Source organism: Podarcis muralis, chromosome 3 (genome assembly GCF_964188315.1).
Source record: "Podarcis muralis chromosome 3, rPodMur119.hap1.1, whole genome shotgun sequence".
In the NCBI taxonomy this organism is placed as follows: Eukaryota; Metazoa; Chordata; class Lepidosauria; order Squamata; family Lacertidae; genus Podarcis; species Podarcis muralis.
The window spans coordinates 98,538,209-98,561,286 of NC_135657.1; the positions used below are offsets into that span (position 1 = coordinate 98,538,209).

The 23,078-nt window shown below is 40.5% G+C and overlaps 1 protein-coding gene across 3 annotated transcripts in view; it reads right to left on the reverse strand.

Moving 5' to 3' along the window:
- The window catches only part of CSMD1 (CUB and Sushi multiple domains 1), a 939,172-nt gene that overhangs the window by 459,405 nt on the left and 456,689 nt on the right, over window positions 1-23,078 (reverse strand). The window lies entirely within an intron of this gene.

Consider the following 23,078-nt stretch of genomic DNA (forward strand, 5'->3'; position numbering starts at 1 on the left):
CAAAGATTTCAGTATTTATACCTGGCACCAGGAACAAGTTCTGGGTATGAAAAAAACCAATAATACATTTCCTTGAAGAGTCTGAATTTTGGTAATGTTCAGCTCTTTTCCAAGCAGAGGAGCCAACCTGAGCCCAGGTTATGGGTGCCCAGTGTATGTGACCCCTATAGTTGGCACCCCTGTTTCCAAGGAAAGAGTAGATTCTCTAAACAACAACAGCAGCAGCAGCATAAACGATAGCAACTGGGCAGTTACAGCAGCCCTGCAAAACTAAGCAGAGCATTAACAACCTATTTGTCCAACCAGACACAGGTTTGTAATGGGTGGGATTGGTGAAAATGAAACACATTGGACACAATACCATTGGGGACACAGATAGCCACTACATAGCCACACAGAACTATGTTGGTATGGTAGAACTGAAACAAATCCAAAGTGTTTCTCATCCCAGTGCAGAAGCACTGATTTCTTTCCCCCACCCCCAAACCTTACATTGCATAATTTCTAGAGTGATAAATCTGGCAGGAGGTGCTAATAATAGCTCTGAAATGGTTTACCTTAGTACTAGACACAGCCAATGATTAATCCGGCACAAATATATAATGTGTTTAACTTGTATTGAAAGCAATGAAATTTTAATCAATTGACTGAGAAAGCCAGCTCAAGTCAATGGATTTAAGGGTACTTAATTTTGGCTTCAATTGCAGCCACAGTCTGTTTGAATACTGATCCTACATTTGCCATAGCATTGAGTGTGTGTCTGAATCTTATACAGTAACTAATGCCAGTAGCAGAATCTTCATTCTATGAAACCTTCTTGCAAGAAATAACCATTTGGATAATCTTAGCTCTAGTGTGACACTGTTGGATGACACATAGCTAAATCTGGTCTTACTGGAACACACAGTTTATGCCTCCTTTGCTTCAAATCAGGGATGGGGGGCCTGTGACCCTCCAGATTTTGTTGGACTATAATTTCCACCATCCCTTACCATTGACAATACTGTTTGGGGCTGATATGAGGTGAGCAACAACCTGGACGGCCACTTGTAGTTGCTTGGTCAATATTATTGTTTATATGGGGTTTTTTTAAAAATGTGTCTATACTCAGTCACTGTCTATTTCCTATATGTAACTGTCCCCTTGGGCATAACGTACTCCAGCTTGTTCCAACTGTTTGTTTTGCACTTTCTTCATGAGCGACGGGTATAGACATGAGATATGAACACTGGCTTGAATCACTGAAAGCATCTTCTTGTATTATCAAAGGCTCAGCCATGCAGATGCACAAGGAGAGGTGGCCCAAAACATTTTGTTGCCTGAGGCAGAGGATACAAACCAAGTGGAACCTCCTACTATCTTGGTTTAAAAAAATAATAAACTGCCTTTTGATGGTAGTCTAAAATTCTGAGCCAGGATGCCTCACCCATCAGCTGGCCGTATATAGAGGTGCCTCATCCTTTTGGTTGCTGCATTGCTGCTATAATACTCAAAGTGGCACTCAAGTAGGTATGACTGCAAGATAGATGAAGCTTGTAGATCTTAGGTGCACAAGTTTACTGCTGAGAAACAAAGCAAAATAGCAGTACCTGACCCCAGAGCCTTCTGCCCGCAAAACATGTACTCTCTAGTCTTCTGTAGTAAGACTTGTGTCAGTCAGAACCCAAATAATGGGAATGGGAATGATATATAATACACCACTCATGAAGGCTTGAGGAATGGCTTTCTTCAGACTGCAAAGCAGATGTGGGCAGGCAGAACAAGATTAAACAGATTTCTAGATTCAAGGTCAAGTCTGTTAGCCATCACACTAAAAGACTGGTGTTAACATAGGCATCGGCTCCAGGGGGGGCCAAGGCTCTTTGCCCCCCCCCCAAATTGTTGAGGTCGAATGTGCAGAGCGTGACGTCAGGACGTCACATTGGGCTCCCTCCATGTTCTTTAGAAGATGGTGCCTTAGGGTGTTAACATATATAATCACCAAACTAACCAAAATATTCTCACATTCTTTTTCATTTCGTTAGTATGCTTTTAATAGAGTATTAGATTAGCTGGGGGGCTGAGGAAGGATTCCCAGCCTACCATAAAACAGAGATGCATTTTTCAAATCCTTTGATTGCAATAGAAGAGAGCAAGCGGAACTACATAGCTTGAATCGCAGGAAGCTAGCAAAAGAAAAAGAAATGAAATGAACAAGCTCTGACCACTTAACTTCTACTGATGGAGGAGAGCATCTACACCCAGAACAACTATACTTTATCACTTTATACATGCTGTCTCCACTCCAATAACTACGAGAATAATTATAGGACAATGTCTAAAAAGAAACCTTGTTTGGGGAGGGTAAAAAAATGTTTTCATGAGTTTTATTCTTCCTACAGATGCTTTCGACTACAACTCCCATCATTCCTGACCACTGGAGAGCTGTAGCCCATGACATCGTGTTGGCTACCCCTGGTCTATATAGTTATTGCTCCTTTAGTGCTACCCTCAGCAATTTCTTCATCTATATTTTGTAGTGCTGCTGCTTTGTGAGGATTTCTGCCTACCTTCTTCTCTGTGTTATAACACATATCAGGGAGATAGAAAGCTTTCCTTGGATGAAATGAAACTGCTGATTAGGCATTGTTTTCTCATTTGAGATGCCTCCCAGGCCCTCGGTATCACTCTGTTACTATCTTTTCAATTTCCCAGAGACCTAAGTTAGTCATAAGTGCCGGGGGAGAGCCTGAGAGAAGAATCTGCCTGCCCACTGGGAAACAATTGAGACGTATCCCTTTGTAAGTCAAAGATACAGGACAGGGCATAATGTCTTGGAAGAAAAGGCATTCTAGAAAGCTAATTTGAATTTGAACTGAGAAAAACAAAACAACAGATGCAAATTTTGTAGAACATAAGCAATCCCCTGGACAACAAGAGAAAGCCAGAAAGCCATTACTGTTTGGGTACTACAGAGTTTCAGGCAATAACATTTAAAAAAAAACAAAAAAAAAACAAACAGAAAACTCAAGGGTGCTGTAATGCGTATGGGTTGCTCGTGCGTAAGCTGCCACCTCTCCAGGCTACATTGCCTTGTTAAACCTTTCTGACCGGACAGCCCTTCTCACCGTGGCTGCCTCAGTCGCTAGCAGAATCCGTCAGTGGGCGTTTCTTAAACCTCTTCCAACATAAAAGTTGTTTGACGCCCAGTCTCCTCCTCCTCTCACTGCGCGGAAGTCTTCTGCGCAGGGAGGGCGTGGGTAGCAGAGGACCTGCGCTCTCCCCGCTGATGTCCAGTGAAGAGTCCTGGAGCCCTCTCGCCGATTCCCCCATCTGCCCCCCTTTATCCCTGGTGTTGCGCTGATTTGCTTCCCCCTCTGCTGAGCTGCCTCTCTCCCTGCTGGGCCCTTCTCCGGCATCATCTGAGAGCCCTCCCTTCGCCTCTAGCTCCGATGTCAGTTCCCTGACAGGTGCTGACTTCTAATACTCAACTTCAATTAAAATGCCCTCTGATTTATTAGCTGGTTTGGATTTTAATCCAACTATCGGCAGATCCACCCCATACATTTAAGGCTCACCCAGTACACATGACTTCTCTGAAAGAAATCTGAGAACTGTGATTTATTCTGGCTGCTGGAAACTGTAGTTCTGAGTGGGGCAAACTATGCTTCCCAGGATTCTTTGGAGGAAGTCACGTGCTTTGGATGTGTTTTAAATGTATGGTGTGGATCTGCCCCCATTGGAGTAAAATCCAGGAGGCATGGATTGGGTCAATTCATGCCAGAATTGACAAAGACTGAATTCCTCAAGCAACTCTTCCATACACACATCCTACCCTGCACAATGCTCCTACCATGAGATCCAACAGTAGGTGCTCACAATGAGGAAATCGGTTATAAAATTCAGGGATGGAGACGATATGCCCCTTCCCTCATTTCCTCTGTCCCACCCCCACCCCCTGTACACTTTGCCAGTGCAATCAGCTTTATGTTACCACTGTTTTACTACTTGCGATTTGTATTCATAAATCTGTTTGGGTTGGAACAGAATCGATTTGGTTATTTTACACTGTAGCTTGTTTTTATCAAACTAAATAAAGAGAAATTCATGGGGCAATAAATCAAGCTTGTCTTTTGTGATTCTTTTCCTCCCCCTCAAAAAAATAAAAAATAAAAAAAATCTATAAATACTCTTTATTACTTCTCAACAGAAATGGGATGTTTTGTAAAGCACAGCAGAATTCAGAACTCCATGATATCAGCTTACCTTTGCACTCCTATCATATTACAACTTGCAGTGGAAACTGCTATGCAGTGGGGTTATTTCAACCAAAACATGACACTTGATATCACAACTGTTTTGACAAGTATTGATTTTAAGGTTTACCTTCATCTTCAATATGGCTCTTACAGCTGTTCTAGAGACAGGTTGCAAGTGGCTTGAAAATTCTGCTTTGAATAATTAAAGCTTACACTACAAAATGTCACAACACCGTTTGTTCAGCCTGGCTTGCCTTTAAACCTCAATATTTCTAATTTTAACTTTCATTTAAGCAAGTGACCTACTTTATTTGGGTTGGAAGGGATTCCAGCATATCATCTTTCCTTATATACTTTCCCAGAACTAGATATAAGATACACCGTGAATACATGGTGGCTGCAGATATCCTAAGCCCTAAGGGCACACAGAGGCAGTGATCATTCAGAGACGAGTGAGAAAATAAGTAATTTTTCAATAAATATTTAGAAGTGCAGCTTAATCTCCTTCATAAAATTTCAGCCTGTGTGAGAAATAAAGGGGTGATCTAATTTGTCACTTTCATGTTTTTACACATAATTAAATTCGCATGTTTAGCCATAATTCCCTTCCATTTAAATAACAGCTTGTGGGTTTTGGGGTTGTTTTTTCTTTGTTGAGATAATAATCTCAAAATACTATGTAATACATCTTTGGCTTTAAAATAATAATAATACATGTTTAAACACATCAGTTGATACATTTACACTAATGCAGATACAATTCTGCAATACTCAGAGAAGTGCAAACTGTGGCGGGTAGCTCATTTTCAATCACTTTATAAGCCCTAGAGGTGAAGATCAGGCCATTTTTTTTGTATAGACACTCATAAAGACAGAACTCCTCAAGCACTCCTGTAAAAAAAAAGTTGTGAGGTATGTGTGCACTGCAAAAAAATCTTGCTTGAAATGCCAAGGTCTTCTGAATGTGCCTTGTGACATCAAAATAAAGCATAGCACATGTGTATGACGAGTAGGGTGTCAACCACAGTTTATTACCTCTCTGAATTGAATTGTGAGAAAATGGGCCAGTTTAAACCATAATTTACCCCAGGGGTGTAAGAAACGTTTTAGCTCTGGGGGCCAAATCTTTATCCTGCTCCATAGGACAAGTTTGAAAGGTGGTAGGGAAAATCACATGACATCCCTATGACATCACATGGTTGACAGGTGGGTTGGCCAGCCCCGCTGTCAAAATCCTTCACCGTCCTCACAATCCCATCTCAGGAAGGGTGGTGTGTGGGCTGAGCTTTCTCCACTGGAAAGAACCTCTATGTTTAAGTCAGTTCATTCTCTCCTCTCAGTTCAGGGAGAGAGAGGGACTGCCTCAAAGTGTTTTGTAGCGATCTTGGGAGCAGTGCTCCATCTCCAGCAATTAGTCTAAAGGCCACATAACTGCAGCAGGTTAAGCAGCTCACTAGAAAAGGTAACCAATAAAAAGAATCATGATAAGAAAAATTGATGGACTATGCAGAAATGGCGACATACAAGCTACGGGACTAGGATAACTGTGACTTTAAAGATGAATGGGAACCCTTTACAAAGTACTTGAAGACACAACAAAGCGAACTGGACTCCTTGGCTGGTTTTGAATAAAAATTCACAAACTTTTTATTGATAATAATCAACTAAATAGTTTGAGGATTTATACAACTGTGTAACATGCAGAAAACAGCATTTTTAGAGAAACCAAAGACTGGAACTGAGGGAAGTTGGGGGGTGGGGTGGGGGGTTCTGTGGGGGGAGGGAGGGGGAGGGAGGAAAAATGGGGAAAAAATAAGGATGATATGTTTCTGGATAATATGTTTTGTTTTAATTTTGAATAAAAAGTTGTTTAAAAAAAGAAAAAGAAAAGCTAACTAACAGACTGAAACTGACATGGGGACAAATAGAAGAGGACGTCTTCAGTTGGTATGGCTCCCCTTTATCAACATGCACAGCCCAACAATACAAGAAGAATCCACCGGCAGCATGCGAATCAATCTGGCTAACCTGACCCAACAACCCACCCAATACACACAAACAAATCCCACTGCGGCCAACCAAAGACAATCAACCACACCCTAGGCCACCCCAACCTCTCTCATTGCCAAAGAAAGATAGCAAGCAAATAGAAAGAGAACCTACCCAAGGGAGGCTGACACAGACTCCACACATACACTAAGTAAAAGAATATAAGCTTTACCACATTACCCCCTCTCCCCTCCCAACCTTATATTGCATATAACACCGATGTCTCACAATTAATGTAACTGATCTGTAGAACACACAGATAAGTGCAGCAGGTTGCCCACCTGTACAATTAGCTATGCTTTATTGTGACATCCAACCAACTCAATTATAAGTTATGGCATATGTACTTGCTTTTAATATGTAATCCACAATGAGATCACACGGCAATGAAAGGTGTAATGGAAATAATGATAATGATGATGATGATGATGATGATTATTACGTCACGAAGAGTCGGACACGACTAAATGACTAAACAACAACAACAACAATTATTATTATTATTTCATCAATTGGTGAAGTCCAACTCTGGATCTGAAAGTCCTTTTTTTTGTTTTTTTAAATATTTTTCTTGTTGCATTCCTCCTAGGGGCAATATTGTTCTTATAAACTCATTGATCATTCCTCCACCACTGAAGAGGCAAGCAATAACAGAGCACCCTGACATAATTTTACTAAGAGAGCTGACAAGACTACACTTGTTGTAGTAGCTGATGTTTTCTGAAGGATTTTGTTTTGAGGAGTCTATCGCAACCTCCTCAAAGTGCCAGTTGATTCAGTGCATAAGGAAACTATGAAGTACCTATAACCAACTTCCATGATTATACAAAAAAGTTTATGATTATACAAAAGTTTATGAAACTTCTGTACATTCATAAAATCAAAGCACTGCAGCGTGTGAACAGTTCATAGAATGAAATGTAACAAGAACACAAAGTGTTCCTGGAAGGTTTCATGTCTCCCAACACATAATCAGGAATTATACTGATTAGATCTCTCTGACTTTTAAAGGGGATTTCAGTATTGGAGGATGTTGTCCTAGATTAGATTGAATACCAGAACTTATTCCTATCAAAATACGTTGCAACTAACTAAATTAATGTTGTTCTTACAGAAAACAGAAGGCAATTAAATATCTATTACATTTTTGTACCTTTGCCTTTTTATGTGTTCTTAAGTTGTGCCAACAGTTTGAAATATGGGCATATACTAAACCAATAGTTTTTGTTTCAACTATACTAAACAGTCCATGGAAAATTGCAGTAAGCATCTCTCGAGCACCAGTAAGAATGCAATGGTGCTTTCATTATGTTAATTTGCATAACATTAACCATATTGCTTTACAATTTTAGTCTTATTAGTATTACTCTTGGCTGTCACTCTATTCTAATTTAATTACTCTTCCCTCAACATGCTGACACATCCTTTTTCAATATAGAGTGAATGAGAATTATTGAGGCAAACAATCACATTTCACTAGAATGTCATGTTGTAGTTTAATATGTTCCTATTCATTTGAGCCTGAAGGCTTTTTACAATATTGAACTAGTCATAAATAGATCAGATCACAAAACTGGAAGTTCCATGTGGCATAATGTAAATCAGCACATTTGAAGATTCACCCAGTCTAGAATGGTGTTTTCCAAACTGTGCTTTACAAGTCCTGTTACTACTATATGCTCCTTGGATATATCTTTTTGAGAAAGAAAGGAAGAAGTCATTCCAAGTATCATTATAATAAATATATCACCTAACCAACGGCTTCTTTATTTAACATAAATCACTGCAGGCTGTACGCTCCTCCCTGCAACAAAATGGATATGAATGAAGAGAGGCTTGCAACAGTTATTAAAAATGCAGTTGTACCTTGGAAGTTGAACAGAATCTGTTCCGGAAGTCCGTTTGACTTCCAAAATGTTCAGAAACCAAAGCACATCTTCTGATTTGCTGCAGGAAGCTCCTGAAGCCAACTGGAAGCCATGGAAGTCCTGTTGGACGTATGGTTCCAAAAATAGGTCACAAACTGGAACAGTCACTTCCGGCTTTGCGGCGTTTGGGAGCCAAAACATTCAAGAACTAAGCTGTTCAAAAACCAAGGTATGACTGTAAATGTAACAGTCTACACAACTGTCATTATAAACAGTTACAGATAGGTAGCCGTGTTGGTCTGCCATAGTCAAAACAAAAAAAATTCCTTCCAGTAGCACCTTAAAGACCAACTAAGTTAGTTCTTGGTATGAGCTTTCGTGTGCATGCACGAAGTGCATTTCATGTGCATTTCGTGTGCATGCATGCATCTGAAGAAGTGTGCATGCACACGAAAGCTCATACCAAGAACTAACTTAGTTGGTCTTTAAGGTGCTACTGGAAGGAATTTTTTTTGTTTTGATTATAAACAGTGTTTCCATGCACTCTGGCTTCCATCATGGTGTTCCGTTGCACCAGAAGCAGTTTAGCCATGCTGGCCACATGACCTGGAAAGCTGTCCATGGACAAACGCCAACTCCCTTGGCCGGAAACGAGATGAGCACCACACCCCATAGTCACCTTTGACTGGACTTAACCATCCCTTTACCTTTTTACCTTACTGTCATCATAATCGCTCAGGCAACAACTGTGCCTGAAACCAGACCTATAGCAGCTCTCTCTCTCTCTCTCTCTCTCTCTCTCTCGCTCTCTCTCTGTGTGTGTGTGTGTGAGAGAGAGAGAGAGAGAAAGAGAGAGATTTTTAAAAAAAAATAATTTAATTACAATATTTATGTGCTGTTAAAAAAATGTAAAGTTCCCTCAGTTTCAAACAGTGCAGTGTCCTTGATTTGTCTTCTAAAAGTAGGTGTTGTGAGATGTTGTGATGACAGTTTTGCCTGCTAAGTTTCTGCATTTTTCTTTTAGTTTTTTAAAGGAAAAAGAGCTCTGCTGGGACAAAAGGTAGCAGTACTTTAGTTATATTGGAGGTTCCTTGAAAATTTATTTTCAACACATATGGATCAAATAAACAAGCCAGTCAATACTCACCAGGGCAGTCAGAAAAGTGAAAGTATCTGAAACCTGAATGTAAGATATCTGGCAGTGGTGGCAGCGAGTGGAGGTCATTGGAGGAAAAACAAGAAGGCAGGAAAAGAGATGGGGATTAAACATGTGTTGAAAGGGTGGGAGGAAGTCCACCAGAACACATGACCACTCTGTAACTAACTCCCATTGCTTTCAGTGGGCGTACTCTGAATGGAACTTAGTTGGATACAAACCATTGGGAGGGATTCACCTCACATGCTCAATCAGTGAAGGTCCCCCATTCTCCTTACTCAACGCATCCTGGAATTGACTGATGAGGAGGGAGGAGAACTCCCAGAACAGTATGCAGAGGGAGCAGATAGATTAATAATTCCATTTGGCAAGCTGAAATGCTTGCACATGCAGAACGTTGAATTCCATCCATTGCGTTCCGTTTAGTTCTTTTAAAATTATTAAGCAATCTGCACAAGAGAGTCAAAAGTTCACAGGAATATAAAAGATACACAGAAAAAGCTGTGCAAAGAAACATCAAGAGTGGATGTGATCAAGAGTGGATGTTTTGCTCAGGAAGTTTTGCAAGCGAGGGTCAAACACCCAGCCTAGGGATCTGGTAATTATGGGGAAATAGGAACTGAATACAGAGTCTACTCTCCTTCTGATTGTTTTAAACAGTTGTCACAAGTGTGGTGTGCACATATTCACCTGCAGGTGCTCTCCAAGGTACCTGTAGGCTCCCCTCTCATCAGTCCTCCCCCTGCTGAAATTAGGCATGAACGAATGATTCTAATTTAAATAAGAAAGGTCTGCCACTGACAGGAGCTTGTCCTACACTCGAGTAGGACCCTGGCAGAGACACATGCCCGACTGGCATGTTCTCTCCATCCTCCTGATCATTCGGGAGCTTCATAAGCTTTCTACAGCCCGAACATCACAGCGACCGATGCCAACAGACATCGGCACACTTAGGGATCCACAGAGTTTGCACAGCTTGCATAACAGACCTCAGCAACTCAGCATTTTGGCTAATCTACTTTATTTACATATAAACACACACGGAGCACTGCAACTTGGCTCCCTCTCTCTCTAGCATCAGACAGCAAAGAGAAAATGAACAAAGAACAATAGTCTCACTTCACGGAACACAGTAACACAAACATCCTGTTTCCGTCACTTCCCACTCTGTGGAGTCAAAACATACACCGTCATGTGATAGACAACAATCCCATGACTGCAATCATGGAGCATGAATTCTAACAGCCACATGGGAGATGGAGCAAGCTTGTTTTCTCATTCCCTGAAAGCTAGGACCTGAACCAATGGCTTCAAGTTACAAGAACGGAGATACCAACTAAACATCAGGAAGGATTTTCTGGCAGTAGGAGCTGCTTGCCAGTGGAACAGACTCCCTCAGGAGGTGGTGGACTCTCCTTCCCTGGAGATTTTTAAGCAGAGGTTGGATGGCCATCTGTCATGGATGCTTTAGTTGAGATTCCTGAATTGCAGGGGGTGGACGAGATAACCCTCAGGGTCCCTTCAACTCTACGATTCTATGAATCTATAATTATATTTACCATATATCCTGCCTTTTCCCCTGATAAAACAGAAGCAGCTAAAAACATATTTCAAAAGCAATAATTAAAAAACAATTAAACATTAATAGGTAAGCACTGTCTTAGTTAGGGAAACAGTCTGGAACAGGTGCTGCTGGATGTGCTTTATCCCTGTTTATTTATTTCTTATTGCTCTAATGAGTAACTACTCAAACTGGAAAATTTGTTTTTCTTTAAAAAAAAATCATTTTCTCAAAAACTTGTTGTCTTATTAAAACCTTAAGTAAAAGCATACTTGGTTGGGGGAAGTTGAATGGGACCTGCCCTCTAGTAAATTGTTTAGGAATGCAGCTTTGCTCTTAGTAAGACAAAAGGAAAGGAAAGGAAAATCCTTCTACATGGTCCAGAAGATGGCAAGGTTAGATTATGGTCCTGGAGCTATTGAAATCTCATTGATACTGTGGCTCAGTCTAAAATACACTTTTCTGCTTAGGAAACTATCGCTTAGGAACTGCATTGGAATTAAATACAACAACTTCTTTTTAAAAGCTGCTGATTAAGGCTGCATGCCAACATTTGAGCACAGGTGAACAATGCTCTGCACTCCCATAGGAGTTATTTAGGAATAAGTACTTAAGCTCCAGTAGTGTTCACATTTTTAAAATGTACAAAAAGAGCATATTCCCCTTCATTTTTACAATGAGGATTGCAGAGTTGGAAGGGAGTCTCAGGGTCATCTAATCCCAACCCCATCTGATTGGCTGATTGGCAAAACTCCTGACGGGCACAAATTTAGAAAAAAAATCTCCAAGACATTGCAATAGTTTCCCCTCTGCCATTTCTTAAAACAACACATTATTTGGATGTGCAATATCCTGTTCTTTTACAAAAGCCTGATGGTCAGATTTTCAAAATACCTTGTTGTTCCCACTATAAGGATTAAAACATTAGCATTTCGTCCCAGTAGATAGTGATCTCTTTTAGAACTACACAACTCATTTTCTTGGAACCAGAAAAATACCTCTTTATTCCATTTTAAATGGTTTAACTACAGCTTTTAACTGTTGTGCTATCATTGCTATTCAGCTGCATTTTAATAATAATAATAATAATAATAATAATAATAATAATAATAATAATGTTTTATTTTCTTGCAAACTGCTCTGAAACTTTCTGTTGAAGTGTGGTATAAAAAAATATTTTAAATACAGTGGTACCTCGGGTTAAGAACTTAATTCATTCCGGAGGTCCGTTCTTAACCTGAAACTGTTCTTAACCTGAAGCACCACTTTAGCTTATGGGGCCTCCTGCTGCCGCTGTGCTGCAGGAGCACGATTTCTGTTCTCATCCTGAAGCAAAGTTCTTAACCCGAGGTACTATTTCTGGGTTAGAAGAGTCTGTAACCTGAAGCGTATGTAACCTGAAGCGTATGTAACCCGAGGTACCATTGTAACTAAATTTGCATTGAGATTAGAATCTGGGTATTCTAGCACCAAAATCTTGTCCAAATATTTTGAACATCTGGAACCCTATAATCCAGATGCAGGAAACCAGCTGCTCTCACAATGTTAGAATGGTTGCCATGGTCAGGAGTGATAGGAAATGGAGTCCAACAGGATTCCTATGTCTACATGTATAGTACTACCAGAAGATTTTACAAATAATTTTAGAAATCTCTGAATTAAATGTGATGGATAATGTAACACCAGATTCTGGAGCTAATTCAATAGATAAGAGGTGGTGCAATAATTGAAAAGCCAATATCGTACGGAAGCAAACTGTGCATTAGGATTAGGCTCGCGGGATAGCTGAATTGCCTCATTCTACTCTATCAAGATAGATACTAGCAATTAGAGAAAGTCTAATCGCAAAACAAAAACACTTATTTCTACTTTAGGTGCCTTACAATTTTCCATAGCAACTTTGAATGTGTCCATTGGGGCTACTGGTCTTAGATGAGCCAGTTTCATAAAATCTTCAGTGAACATATGCACTGAATATGAATTGACTTTCAAAAAAAGGCATTTGGGAAAGTCACAGCAAAATGGCTGCCAGCGCTATGTTATTGCTATTACTTGCTGATATTCTGCAGCGGGGATGACATGGAACCAACAGATTAAAGGCGAAAGTTCAGTCTTTTATCCTTCTTTTAAAAATGTCACACTAAGTACTCAGTAACCTTTACAGTATCTGCAGCTGTGGTGTCAAAAATAACTTGCACTATTCTATGCAGCATTCTATGGGTCTTGCTAATGCTGTCCTTGCCCACCAGACACGTACTGCCAGAATAGATGGCTGCAGAGTTTAACTGGTTCACACCCATCCAATGGCAACAAAGGTTAATAGGGAGCATTGGTATGCTGTATCTGATAAGTACACACCATCTTATTAGAAGCAATCACAGATACAGAAATGCAGCAATCATGTTGGTGCAAAACTCTTTACTTAGTGGTAGCCTGCTTGTGTAAGCTGTTTTCTGGTACCAAAATCCAGTCCAATTTCTTGCAATACTAGTTTCTCTATTCAGGGCCCACCTGTCAAATCTCATTCCCTAAGCAGCAATGCCACTTAGAGTGAAAGGAGAGTAAAGTCAAGATAGAAGAAGAGATTAAAGAAATAATGAAATGCGTTTAAGCTAGTTGGAAAAATAAAGTAGCGTAACAAGAATGGCTGGAAGTCAAGTCACTTGGTGGGTGTCCGTGTGGGGTAGGTGTGTAGGTATGTTGATATGTATAGTATAGGTAGGTATTATATAGAATAATGTAGCTATGTTGAATGTTATGAAAATAAGGTAGTGTGTTGTGTATGGGTATTGTGTAAATGTATGTGTTTTATATGTTAATAAAATATTATTTTTTTAAAAAAATGAGGGTGGCCCTGACGGAGCAAGTAGGCTTGCCTCAGGTCCGCTCCCAGGATATTTAAATCAGCCTGCCCTGGTCCCAGCACCTGGTTTTCCTTGCCAAATCTCCCACCCACCCATGCCCCTTTTGGTTGCTGTTGTGTCTTGGATCAGGCCATGACACACTTGAAGAATAGTAGATGGAACTACTGGCTGGTCTGCACACATCTTACTTAGCTTTACTGGACAGGAATTTTACCTGGTGGTTCCTCACAGTGGCTGAGACAATGAGTTAGTAAAAGAGTTCACAAATAAAGCTTGTGTTTTTATTGTGGCTAAGGTCAGAATGAGAGCCATCCCTCATTCTTCATTGGTCTGCGAGGCCTGTATTTATGTAGCCATAAATCATTGCAGATAAAGTACTTGCAAGATATTACTTTTTTGTTCTGCGGCTTTCTTGCTATACAAGCATTTATCCAACTGTAACTGTCAGTCTCTCTAAGGATGTACAAAATTGTATTGGATTGTACTGCTATGAAAATCATTTGGGAGTATGCAACAGTCTTAAAGTTCTGACACATTTCCCTCCATGTGATTGATATTTTAATTTCTCCACACAGGTAATTATGAAAGATTGATGGATTTTATTTTTAGAGTGTGTACTTTTATTATAAAGTGTATAACAAATGCCTGGCCTCAGGCTATGATATTGTGTCAACACTGTACAAATATAAGCTCAGGAATTTTCAAGTGTAAAAACAATTTGAAGCTTTATGCCTGTGCTTCATATAATTGCTTTTGATGCAATTCATATCTGCCTTGTGATATCTCAGGTCACCATTGCACATTACTTTTGATAGATTTGTTTTAAAGAGGACTAAGAATTGTATTCAATGTTGGTCCTACTTAGAGTAAACCCACTGAAATTAATGGACATTGCTAACTTTGGTTAATTGATTTCAATGGGTATATTCAGAGTAGGGCTTATAATAAAGGTAAAGGTAAAGGACCCCTGGACAGTTAAGTCCAGTCAAAGGTGACTATTGGGTGTGGCGCTCATCTCATTTTCAGGCTGAGGGAGCTGGTGTTTGTCCACAGGCAACTTTCTGGGTCATGTGGCCAGCATGACTAAACCGCTACTGGCACAATGGAACACCATGACAGAAAACAGAGCTCATGGAAGCAGTGTTTACCTTCCTACTGCAGTGGTACCTATTTATCTACTTGCATTGGCATACTTTCGAACTGCTAGGCTGGCAGGAGCTGGGACAGGGCAACAAGAGCTCACCCCCTTGCAGGGATTCGAAATGCTGACCTTCTGATCGGCCAGCCCAAGAGGCTCAGTGCTTTAGACCACAGCGCCACATGTGTCCCTAATGCAGCTAATAAGTCCTGCTAGTGGAAGCCTGCAGCTGCCATGATGGCCCATACAGTAAAGTGTGGGTTTGCGGTGGCTCCTATTCAGTCCTATTCAGTTCAACTCAAAGAAGCAAATATATTAGAGTTAACTATAAGGACCAATTTGTCGACAAAACAAAATCAACACAATCAATCAATATTTGTGTATAATAGCTACACTTGTCGGTAACCTTTCAATGGATGAACCAGGTATTTATTCCCCATCTTTTTATTATAATCCATCTTCTATATATTGCTTTATAGTGGAATACAATTGTTCGGCCTATTATGGTCAGACAATCAGAGTTCCAGTTGCCTTCTGCAAGTTAGAGGTCAAACTTTTCAGCCACCCAGTCAGATGGGCAGCATATAAATAATCAAATCAAATCAAGTGGAGAGTCTCCAGTACTAGAGGAGGTTCCCTGTGTATTTTAGAATGCCTCTCTGGTGATTCTGAATGCAGAATATCTGAAGAGGGCTCATATGTTTCCACTATTTCAGAGCTAACCGTGTCACCATCATAGTTGCACTCATTTGACTGAATCTGGCCAACAATGCAACTGGTATTCCTAAATGTGTACCTTCCTTCCTATCATTGTGTGAGCAAAGTGCTTTTCAATCCTTCATTATAGTCCTGGACAATTGGTGGGCTATGGAGCCTAGCACACCAGAGAAGCCATATGTTGTGGCCTGACAAAGTTGGGTGCTTGACAGTCTCTTTCCTTTTGCAAGCCCAGGTTGGAAGCAAAAATGGATTGTTTTTCGGAGCTCCGACCAGCCCCACTATATGGTGAATGTGTTGTGTTTGGCTTGATGGGTCACAAGTACTGCATTTTATGTTGGGAGATCAGCAGAGCACCTGAGATGCTCCTTTTGTAATAGGGGTTATATAATGATCATATAGTGATTATAAATAGCAATAACCTTACAGTGAAATCGTATGTATGTCTACTCAGTTGTAAGTCTCACCGCGTTCAATGGGGCTTACTCTCCAAGTACAAGGAAAGTGTGAAAGAAAGAGCCCGACACAAGTCCTAATGTCCATGGGAAGGTGATAACTTTCTGTCTGAAAGCTACAAGGTCTGCAAGCTGAAGTTTAACTCATTGGATTTAGTAGAGCTGCACTGCTGCTATTGTCAGTTTAGTTCATTAATTAATTAATTTGTGAATTACTTCCCACAACAAAAAGTCCCCAACTAATCTACAAAAATTAGACGAGCCTCTGTGCTATAGAGCTTTGCTGCTTAGATAGCTATGACCACACCACAATTCTATTGCTGGGGCCACATTTGAACCCAGGGCTTCGGGGGGCACAAATAAAACTCTCTGTGCACTGGATAATATTGGCTTTCATGCTGTCATACTTCTAATGAAACATGTTGGTCTGAGGAGTATTGCTTTACCTTTGGATAATCATCTTTGGAACAATCTTCCAAGATTTTCTGCACTCAACCCTGACTAAAACTGACTTTCAGAGAGAATGGGAAAGTTAATTCAATTTGTTTTTATTATTTGCTTCAAAGGACAAACTTTTAATAGCTATTGGCACACTGGGGATGTAATCCATTCATTCATGTTGATGTCTTTATGCAATTGAGCACTGTTTCAGAAGATAAATATAATTGTTTGGTATTCATGGCTAATATTACATAAACTGGTAGGAACATACATACAACAATCCCTCATTTTTATGTGCACTGGACTTGCAGGATTTCAACCACATGCAGTTGAAGGTGGGCTGGTTGAAATTGCACAAGTCAAGTCCCAAGCAAGGTGGAGAGCTTAAAAGCTCTTTCTGGTTCCGCTAGGAGTTACTTGGCATGAAAGGGTTTACCTGGCATGGAAAGAGCTATTAAGCTCTCTGCCTTGCTTTCTGGGCAAGGCCTGCTCAGCACACTGGCTCTGGAAGGATCTTGGGTGCTCTTATGAGACCTCATAGGTCAAGCATCCCCAAATTTGGCCCTCCAGATGTTTTGGGACTACAACTCCCATCATCCCTAGCTAATAGGACCAGTGGTTAGGGATGATGGGAACTGTAGTCCCAAAACATCTGGAGGGCCAAGTTTGGGGATGCCTGTCATAGGTCAAACTGAGTTCCTGCAAGATCTAGCACAAGCATCCCTAGCTTTTTGGAGCTGACACAGCAAACAGGCCCTATCTAGTGTCAGGTAACCCAAGCAGACCCAGCACAAAAAGAGCTGGGGGTGTTCTCTCCCCCTCACCTGCTAACTGCAGGACAGTGCCAAGAGCTTGGCTACGAGATTTTTGTGCAAATGCATAACCATTGAAACTGAACCTTCACATAAGGTGAGGAATAACCGTATTCCTCAAGAAACAAAATGTGGAAAAGTCAGTTTCCAAGAGTGCAGGCATGTACTTTAATGATGCATGTGATGGGACTGAAATAGACTGCATCTCCCATAATCACTAATCTGAAACAAACAGAAACCACCTATAACACATGCACTTCTTAAAAAAACCAGAATCCCATCTTAGAAGAATGTGTTGCTTAATGGCTAGGGAACCTGTAGACTCCAAGTCATTGGACTACCATCCCATTGTCCTTGACATTGGTGACTATAGCCAATGGGAACTGAACAATTAAAAGTGATTTGTGCAACCCATGGAAAAATAGTGGTGGCATTACAAATGGTTTCTTCAGTCAGTGCAGTCTGCCACAAAACAGCACAATGAATAGAGAGGTTAATATACAATTGTAGCTGCTGGTTTTGTTTTGTTTTTTTCTAAAAGTGATACTCTGAATCAGGAGTATCCAAAACAGTTCCCTCCTGATGTTATTGGAACACAACCTTTCCCTGATCTTTGGCTACCCTTGCTCTATTTTCTCTCTCATGTATATTTGTAACAATATAAGAATTATTTGTTTTAATGCATCCGTATACACTACACTCTGTTGTGAAAATCCATATTTAGGCAGGCTTTTTAAAAGAAAGTTGCATTTTGACATGATAAACCATGAAAGCTCCTTAAAAAGCTATTAAGGGTGATGGTGTAAATCCTTACACCATTAATCATTACAATTTTAAGGTTTTGCACATGCAGTAAGCCTGACTACTTTCCCATAAATCCAGCTGCCAATGGCAGATAGAAACAAACATGCAAGGAAATTCCTTGAAAATACAACTAAATAGCCTGCTTTAGATGATGAAGTTTATTTTTTTATGCATGTGGGTTTTATTTTTAGGATACAGTTTTTTGAATAAGCAGCAAGCATCTTGGCATGGGAAGAGGCTGTCCCTGAGGTGTCCTGTTAATTGTTAATTGTTAATGCCTTCCAGTGTGAAGCTGCAACACATTGAATTGTGCAACACTGGTAATCTGTGTTGCAAGGCAGATGCAATACAATCCCATTGCTGCTCATTTATGGACAAACTGCAGTTTCTGAAGATTATTCAGAGGTAGCCTCATGTAGTGTGGGTCACAAAAATCTTAGTCTAGATCAGGGATGTCCAACCAGTAGATCGTGATCTTCCGGTAGATCCCCAGCTGAACTTGGTCAATCACAGGATCCTTATCGTGTACAAAAAGTTATGGGGGGAAAGCTAAACAACTCTGGGCAATCTAACCACCCCATGCATGATCCTCCTTCCTCCAATGACAATGGGTAGATCACTGCCAGTTTTTTTTATACTGGGAGTAGATCACAGTCTCTTGGGAGCTGGGTATGCCTGGTCTAGATGTAACTAAGGCATGCATCACTGTGGCCAGGTCTTACCACCCACATTTTAAAGCAATCCATGTACAATACTATAAATATAAGCTGAAATAACCAGACATTCTGATATTCACACAGCAATATTAATTTATATCCTAGTAACAAAGTCTGTAATTTGGTTTTTACTCCTCAGAATCCACACGTTCAGATAGTGTTGCTTTTTTGTGAAGCACCCTAATGATAGTCAGGCGGTATAATTTACTTTACAAGATAATAGCAGTTCCTTCATAATGCTCTCTATGTAATCAAATGTGCCAGCTACATTTGTAGTTGTCAGGTCTCAAACTACCTCATGAAGCATAATAAAGGCATTCCCCCATTCCTCTCGGTGTTGTCACAGTCTTGACAGCCAAAATTAATTATCGTGGCTATCTGAAAAAAGGCAAGTCATCTGTGAAAACAATGCCAACCACGAAGAAAAGTTTAGCTCATTACTCTGCTCGACTTTGTCAACAGGAGAGTAAATGTGACCACAACAAGGCATTATTAAGCCCAAGAGAGTGCTTGTTAATGCTTTTGTTGGCAGCATAATGAAATGCAGCACGTGTATCAAGTGATCTTTTACAGTATCTTTTTATCATTGTGTTTATGTGAGCGAGTTCCACCTTGGTAATTCGATAAACAATTTCCATGTTCATATGGGAATCAGATATCATGGCATCCTCAGATATACAGCTACATGGAGTGTATTACATCTGCCATCCACTAACCATGGAAATCAGACTTTCCTCCACATGGTTTTTCTACAGTGTCACAGATATCACTCTTCTTTGTCAGGCTCCTTTATTTTTCAAAGTTTGAATGCATTTCTTATTCACATTCTAATGTGAATGTTAAAAAAGTGCTTAGGTTGTTAATTTCATTTCCCAACATACTCGAATGACCCAATCCTACAGAAGTCTCTTCAGCAAAAGGAATAGCTAATACCGGCATTTTCCCCTGGGGAAATGCTAAATGTTAAGGTTAATAGCTTATGTTTAGCAATAACAACAATAGCAATCATAAATTAGATCCAGATTTTGCTCCTTATGTTACAGGGCATCATTCTCCAAGGTCAGAATCATTTCATGGAGAAGCCTTTCTGTTCATAGAAGGCAAAATCTGGATCCAATAGAATAACACTGGATGCTGGTTTAATCAGTCACATTAATATATAGATCTAGACAGTGGCATAGCGTGGGGGGTGCAGGGGGGGCCGGCCGCACCGGGCGCAACATCTGGGGTTAGGGCAAATCCACAGGTTAGGGGGCGCAAATCCACGGGTTAGGGGGCGCAAATTACTTGCCTTGCCCCGGGTGCTGACAACCCACGCTACGCCACTGGATCTAGATCTAGATCTAGATATATGAGCTGACTGAAAAGGTACTCCAAGGAATATACACATGTAATTTGCAGATGACAAGAACCATCTTAAGGCTGCAATCCTAGCCATATTTACTAGGGAGTAAGGTCCATCGGCAGCAGTGAGATTTGCTTCCAAGTAAATGTGCTAAGATTTGCTTTGCAAAAATTGTATTTCCCTTTCTCTCACCATGTGGGATGGAATGGCTCTTCTAAAATGCAGGTGCAGGCATAATGAAAATGCATATGTTTTTACTTCATAGTGATTGCTTTTACTCAGTTTTACTCACAAATTTATGAAAATGCAATCAGGTAAACGATCAACAAATCCATTGTATCTAAGATTTCTTCAACTGCTGGTGCTAACAATTACACAGGGATGGGGGGGGGGCTGTGGTGCTAATCGGGTGATAAACTGCAAATACATTTTATCTCTTTTGAAAGGGCCCACATATACTTCTCCGGGGCCAATTAGCAAGATCGCAATGCAACCCCTGGAAAGAGGCAACATCCAGTAAGCCGACTAATGAAACGCACTTATCAGATTGCTTCACTGTTTGATCAGATTGCCTTATGGTTTACCTTCTTAAGACAAGCGGGGTGGGGGGTGGGGAGTCCGCTAGTTGCTTAGTAAAACTGATTAAATAAACTTTTTTTTTCTTGCTTGCTTTTTAAAACTCCAGTGTACATTCTCTCTCTCTCTCTCTCTCTCTCTCTGTATAATGTTTAACAGAAAACACTTTCTACATCTGTCTGAAAATGTCAACCTATGAAGTTGTCTCCCAGAAAAGTAGTTTGCAATCTGCCAACAATGACATGACAGATAAGCACCAGCTTTATATTCGCTCAGCAATCACAGCAGCCTCTTATGGCAAAAACAGGCAATCAAGTTATAAAAGAGCTTGTCAAGGCGAGGGGTAGAGTCTCTGGAGAGTAGCATGCTATGGATTCATTATTCACCCACTTATTTCAAAGCAGCACAGGGTCAGGTGCGTGTTAGAACTCTGCCATATAAGACGCATTTCCCTTTGCCCTCTGGTGATGCCGCCGGGATCATTCTAATTTCATTTTGTGTTCCTTCAGTATCACCAATGTGTAACCTTCATGTACTCTGCATCACGATCACTTATAGCAGCTACACAATTAAATGTGGTGTTTAGCACTATAAAGAGATATGCAACTTTCTAAATTGTAATGTTACTCTCACAATATGTAATTAGTTGTTGGTTTTCTGTCCTTCAGTCTAATGGGGATACATTTTAAGGCATTATTGTAAAAGTTGCACCTGATGAACTTACTCTTTAAAAAAACCCCAACCCAGATAAAAAGGGTTGTTTCCAAACAGATTTAGGTTTGATGAGGCCCTAAGCTACTGAAGGTAATGGGGCCCTTTACATGTCCAGCTGTCCTTTGTCAACAACAAATTGTTGCTTTTTTGTGTGTTAAATATATGCTATATGGTAATTTATGGACATAATAGTTTCTAAAGCCATTTGCTCATAACAAAATATGTATTTTATCAAAGTAATTGTTGAACTGAATTACAATTAAGAAGAAGTATATTAATGGTGAAATACAATTAAGAAGAATTATATTGGGGGGCGGGGAGAGAGTGGGGCCCTAAGCTATAACTTATTTAGCTTATACGTAAATCCAGCACTGCAAATGTTGTGTGTCCAGAACTCACACAACCATCTTTTCTCCTCTCCTCACCCACATTCCTGCAAAGCCTCTCAAGAGGATTGGGGGAACTCCTGGACAGCATGGGCCGTGTTGAACGGTGCTGTGGTGAAATGCACAGAGAGAAAATTCACACAGGAATGTTCCATCAGCCATGCTCTGCTTGCACAAAAATATTTCATCTGATTTTGGGTGAATTCTCCCTCTCACTGGAGCCTGATTTAAGCTACTCCTTCCAACTGCAAACCCATATGACACATTACATGCTGCTTTGGGGAGCTTCAATGGGGATGAGGAGAAGGTTGTGCAAGTAGCCTTCTGCTCAGACAAATGTTGGATACACCTTAAATACCTTGGCAAAGATAAATAGCAAGAGGAACAAAACACCGATACAAATCAGATTGCATTTGATTTGTATCACATATTTATTTCCACTTCAACTGCTCATTGTCTCATGTGATCCATGAGGCATCATCATTGCTAAGAAAAAGCAAGAATGCCATTACCATTTATTTTCAAAGGTTATTGAAAATCACCATGCTGTCTTCCAGAAAAGCAGTTTGCAATTTACCAGCAATGACATGACAGGTAAGTGCAGGTTTTATGTTTGCTCAGCAATCACAGACATAGTTTGGCTTACTGGGCCGTGCAACCCAGGCCGACGTCTTATATTAAAGATGAAACAACTAAAAAAAAAAAAAAAAAGAATTTTGTATGTGTTTATGTCAATAAACCTTTATTTATTTATTTTTAAAAAATTAATTATTGGTATTCATTAGAGAACATGCAAATTATGAATAGGAATGACTGGTAAAGACAATAGGTTAAAAAAAGGGGGAGAGGACCCCTGGACCATTAAGTCCAGTCAAAAGCGACTATGGGGTTGCGGCGTTCATCTCGCTTTCAGTCCAAAGGAGCCAGAGTTTGTCCACAAACAGCTTTCTGGGTCATGTGGTCAGCATGACTAAACCGCTTCTGGCGCAGCAGAACACCATGACACAAACCAGAGCGCACAGAAATGCCAATTACCTTCCCGTCATAGTGGTACCTATTTATATACTCGCATTGGCGTGCTTTCGAACTGCTAGGTGGGCAGGAGCTGGGACAGAGCAACGGCAGCTCACCCCATCACGGGGATTCGAACCGCCAACCTTCTGATCAGCAAGCCCAAGAGGCTCAGTGGTTTAGACCACAGCACCCCCGCGTCCCAATGGCCAGACAAGCACTGCAGC